This window comes from Spermophilus citellus (assembly GCF_964194105.1).
Source record: "Spermophilus citellus genome assembly, contig: SCAFFOLD_55, whole genome shotgun sequence".
Classification (NCBI taxonomy): domain Eukaryota; kingdom Metazoa; phylum Chordata; class Mammalia; order Rodentia; family Sciuridae; genus Spermophilus; species Spermophilus citellus.
Genome location: NW_027672793.1, coordinates 2919183 through 2924390, shown reverse-complemented (window position 1 = coordinate 2924390; position 5208 = coordinate 2919183). Strand labels below are relative to the sequence as shown.

General features: G+C 49.4%; 1 pseudogene across 1 annotated transcript; it reads right to left on the bottom strand.

Moving 5' to 3' along the window:
* Positions 1 to 230: 230 nt before the first annotated feature.
* LOC308640610 (ubiquitin-conjugating enzyme E2 E3-like) lies at positions 231 to 3906 on the bottom strand (annotated as a pseudogene). Its single transcript has 3 exons — positions 3862 to 3906; positions 2237 to 2452; positions 231 to 284 (listed from the first exon to the last, which is right to left on the bottom strand). The product of its transcript is annotated as a ubiquitin-conjugating enzyme E2 E3-like (transcript).
* Between the last annotated feature and the right edge of the window lie 1302 nt (positions 3907 to 5208).

The window sequence follows — 5208 nt, the reverse complement described above, 5'->3', positions numbered from 1 at the left end:
CACAAGATCAGTACATTCATAAGTACAGAATATATGATACATGCTAAAGAGTATTTTTCTCCTAATTTAATTTAATTCACCTAGGCAATTTTTGTTTAAAGCACTTACAAAGCTTTAAGGAAGCAAACATAGCTAGCTAGCCTCTTCTGCTGCACATACATACAAGGATAATACATTCATCTCCTGATATCGTTCCACAATTTAGAAATCAAAATAACAAAATTTGTTTCTTACCTGCAGTTAGGAGAGGATTCAGGGTTATTTCAGCTAGCTCCTTCTGAATTCTGTTAGTGAAATAGGAACAGACAAAAAGGATTTGAGACAGTCTACAGAATAACCAGAAAATCAGAATGCCCTCTACCATCATGCAGGTAAATGCATGGCTGGTTTTGCCTTCAGTAATGCTAATATGGCTGCTTTGTTCTCAGATGCATAACCCAAACTCCTTAACAGAAAATTTCAGCTTTTTTCTCACTTGCTACTGTAAATAGGTAAGTCATTTACTCCTGAGTTGAGAAAGTCCTCCACTACTACTCAACAGAAGGATATAAAATCTATTTTAAAACTCTTTTTACCAAAGAAATTCTCTTTTGAAGCTTATATGCAAATGAGACAAAATGGAAGGAGGAAAAGCACTAGAATATTTTTTTTTTAAGAGAGAGTGAGAGGAGGGAGAGAGAGAGAGAGAGAGAGAGAGAGAGAGAGAGAGAATTTTTAATATTTATTTTTTAGTTCTCGGCGGACACAACATCTTTGTTGGTATGTGGTGCTGAGGATCGAACCCGGGCTGCACGCATGCCAGGCGAGCGCGCTACCGCTTGAGCCACATCCCCAGCCCACTAGAATATTTTTGACAATGACTTCAATCCACTTTTACTGTGGTAAAAATTAGAAAGCTATTGCAAGAGCACATTAATAGTTTTGTCAATATTTTATCTGTGTAAAAAAAAGTTTTTAAAATTTACAAATACTTTTACCAATGAAAAACTTCCAAGGACTATTTTAGCAAGCTTACTTAACCATTTCTTTTCTCTGATCTTAGGTACAGCACGTAAATTTAAATTTCATACTCTTGGAGGAAAGAGGGCCTTGAGGTAAGGGGAAAAAGAGCATTTCTCTGATTTTCTTGAAATTTAAAATGTTTTCAAAAGTTGTTTATTGTTCTCTCCACAAGATTACAACACACTGAGAAGAATTTTAAATTATTTCAAAGACTGCTGCTATTCAATATAATATTCTCAAGTTCATTAGTGTTTGATTAATGGTGCAATGACGGTGAAAATGTATAGAAAAATAAGAACATGAATAAAATGCAATAATTGATCAGTTTTTATATTTTCTTTTTCTTTTAGTTGTGATCAATGAAAAACAACAAAACATCAACATTAGGTAATGCTATAGGTACATTTTGTTTGATACAAGAGTTCTACTCAATACAACCACTATCACTGATGGAGTCCCATTGATGGATTTTTTTTGCCATCATAGAAAATAAAAGTCAGCAGGAAACAAATAATCTTTCACTTACAACCAACAAAATGTTTTTTCCTGCTGTTGATTTTCACTACTATGTCAAGAACATCCATGAGTTTTAAAGATGTGCAAAGTTTTAACAGCAAAGTGTCACCTGAGATTGTTAATGGCTGCTTTTCAGTTTTATTTGTTCTCACAAGAACAAGGAGGGATAACTATAACTACAAAAAAATCATACCTATTATGAAGGATTTAAAGACTGGTTTGTAAAACTAAGCAAATTTAAAATCTGTTTTCAAAAAAAAAAAAAAAAGCCAAGGCCTGACATTCAACATTTTTTAGCAAATATAAACTTTTTTCATCATTTCCTTTTATGAAAAGTGACACATTTCCTTTTATGAAGCTGCCACCACAGATGCCTGGACTGACACCCACCCACGTGGACACATGCTAATTTCACTCAAGAGTATAACTCACAACAGGCATCCCCAATGTACCATCTAATTCAGTTTCACAAATTTTCTTTGCCAACTCCTTAAACTGTCAGGATGAGAATCAGTCTCTAGGACTCTTCCTGAAATTACCAAAGTACAGAATAAGTTTGCTTAGAAGCATAATTTTAGTGAGGACATTTTCATGTTCCCTAAAGGATGACAATTCATTCAAGTACAAATAAAATTGGTCATGAAGTATTTCTGGAGTATTGTTCTTGATGTAAAAATAAAAGCATCCAATTGCTTGGAAGACAACCTGACAACGTTACCTTTTAGCACTAGTGGATAACTTAGCAGTGGTTTTGCTAGAGAGTTTGGTGCTCTTCTTCCGCTGGGTGGCAGAAGGTTCTTTCTTCATGATCTTCAGCCTCTGGAGCAGCAGGGTCTTGCTGGTCTGAATCTGAACTGCCACTGATGGTGTTGGGGCTGTCATCATCGGACATTTGCTTATCACTGGCCATTTGATGAAGTTATCACTTGGAAAACTTTTTTAAAGAGAAAAGAGAAGAGGGAAGAAATGTTAATCTAAGAAATCAATTAACAGCTTTTCCTTATCTTAACATCATTCCCAAATTGTATCTCTATAAAAAGGCTCCAAAAGTGTTCACATTCATTGTATGAAAATGTTACTGGGGATAGGATGAATCTTACAATGCCAGCTCTCAGGGATTGTCCGAAATCACCCACTCACATTTTTTTCCATTCCTTGGATAATCTATCAATTGTCTACTTTCTCAGAAGGCATGAAAAAGATTTGCCGGGGAACTTAAGGCAAGGAGTATTAACAACATAACTGTAAATAACAGATTTTTATGAAAAATGTTAAAAAGTCACTACACGTCTAAATATTAACAGACTGACATGGGTCAGAGCTACCAAATTCCCTTTCCCAGAGGAAACATACCCTGTTAATCGCTCATATGCTTATTTAAGGTGAACATTCCTCTTCTATGCACGTAACACCTTTAAAAACTGGGAAATTTAAAATTCAACTAACAAGCTGCTCTAGCCTTTCCACGGCCAGCAGTGAAGATTCATCCAGCCGCCATCATAGGAAAAGCAGAATCCAACCTGCACTTTCGGCAAAGCTCCCCACATCACCAAGGTTCCTTGCTCAATCTTTACATCACGGGGGAGATTTTATCCAAAATTAACGAAAAGAAGGGTAAAAGCCCAAGGAAAAACAACAAAGCCCCAAGAACTGGAACAAATGTCTGCGCCCTCATAGGCCAGCCTCTGCTGCTGCTGGTGTCCACGCAGCTCCGTGGCCCTTTGTGGGGAGGGCCGCCCACGGACAGCGCAGCGCCCCAACCGCCAAACAATAGGAGCAGCCAACAGGCCCTGCAGCTCGCGGACACCGGTGGCGCAGACGCCCAGCGAACGTAGCTGCCGCCACCGCCCTAACTGCCAACCACCCAGGACCCCAGCCCCGCCCGCCCTACCTTGCCGCCTGAAGGAAGCTGCTGCCGCCCCTACTGCCCCCCACGCGGACCCCAGGCCCGCCGCCTTACCTCCTGGCGGGAATGAAGCTGCCGTCGCCACAGCCCAGGCTGAAGCCCACGAGGACATCATCCCCGCTGCCCTACTTCCTGGTGGGAACAAAGCTGCCACCGCCACTACCGCAGCCCTAGCTGCCCCCAAATCCTACCGCAGCGCCGCCACCTTACCTAGCGGCAGAAACGAAGCCGCCACAGTGGCCGCTGCTGCCAACCTGGCCGCCCCCCCCATGCCGACGGCCACGCCAACCGCCACGCCGACCCCCACGCCGACCCCCACGCCGACCCCCACGCCGACCCCCACGCCGACCCCCACGCCGACCCCCACGCCGACCCCCACGCCGACCCCCACGCCGACCCCCACGCCGACCCCCACGCCAACCCCCACGCCACCTTACCTTGCGGCCAGAAGGAAGCTGCTGCCGCCCCTACTGCCCCACACGCGGACCCCAGGCCCGCCGCCTTACCTCCTGGCAGGAATGAAGCTGCCGCTGCCACCGCCCAGGCTGAAGCCCGCTCAGACATCATCCCCTCTGCCCTACTTCCTGGCGGGAATGAAGCTGCCACCGCCGCTACCGCCGCCGCTACCGCAGCCCTAGCTGCCCCCAAAGCCAACCTCAGCGCTGCCACAGTCTCCGCTGCAGCCAACCTGGCTGCCCCCCCAACGCCGACCCCCACATCGACCCCCACCCCGACCCCCATGGCGACCCCCATGCCGCCTCACCTCGCGGCCAGAAGGAAGCAGCCGCTGACACCCACAGGAGCCCAGACCCCATGCCTTACCTAGAGGCCAGAAGGCAGCTGCCGCTGCCCCTTCTGTCGCCCATGCAGACCCCAGCCTCCTGCCTTACCTCACCGCCTGAAGAAACCCGCCGCCGCCCCCCTCCACTGCCCCCAGGCCTACTCAGGCACCGCTTGGCCCCCTCCACTGCCCCCACGCGGACTCAGGCACCGCTTACATTAAGGTGGGAAGGAAGCTGCCTCCGCCAAGCCCCTGGCTGCCCTCCACACGGACCCCAGCCCGGATGCCTTACCTCTCCGCCTGAAGAAAGCCGCCGTCATCCCCCTCCACTGCCCCCACGCGGACCCCAGCCCCGCCGCCTTACATTGCGGTGGGAAGGAAGTTGCCTCCGCCACGCCCCTGGCTGGCCCCCACGCGGACCCCAGCCCCCATGCCTTACCTCGCCGCCTGAAGAAAGCCGCCGCCATCCCCCTCCACTGCCCCCACGCGGACCCCAGCCCCGCCGCCTTACATTGCGGTGGGAAGGAAGTTGCCTCCGCCACGCCCTGGCTGCCCGCCACGCCGACCCCAGCCTCCTGCCTTACCTCGCCGCCGCCGCCGCCCCCCTCCACTGCCCCCACGCGGACTCCGGGCCCCGCTTACATTATGGTGGGAAGAAAGCTGCCTCCGCCACGCCCCTGGCTGCCCCCCACGCGGACCCCAGCCCCAATGCCTTACCTCGCCGCCTGAAGAAACCCGCCGCCATCTCCCTCCACTGCCCCCACGGGGACCCCAGCCCCTCCGCCTTACATTGCAGTGGGAAGGAAGTTGCCTCCGCCCTGCCCCAGCTGCCCGCCAGGTGGACCCCAGCCTCCTGCCTTACCTCGCCGCTGCCGCCCCCCTCCACTGCCCCCACGCGGACTCCGGCCTGCTTACATTATGGTGGGAAGGAAGATGCCCCCCACGCGGACCCCAGCCCCATGCCTTACCTCGCCGCCTAAAGAAAGCCGCCGCCATCCCCCTC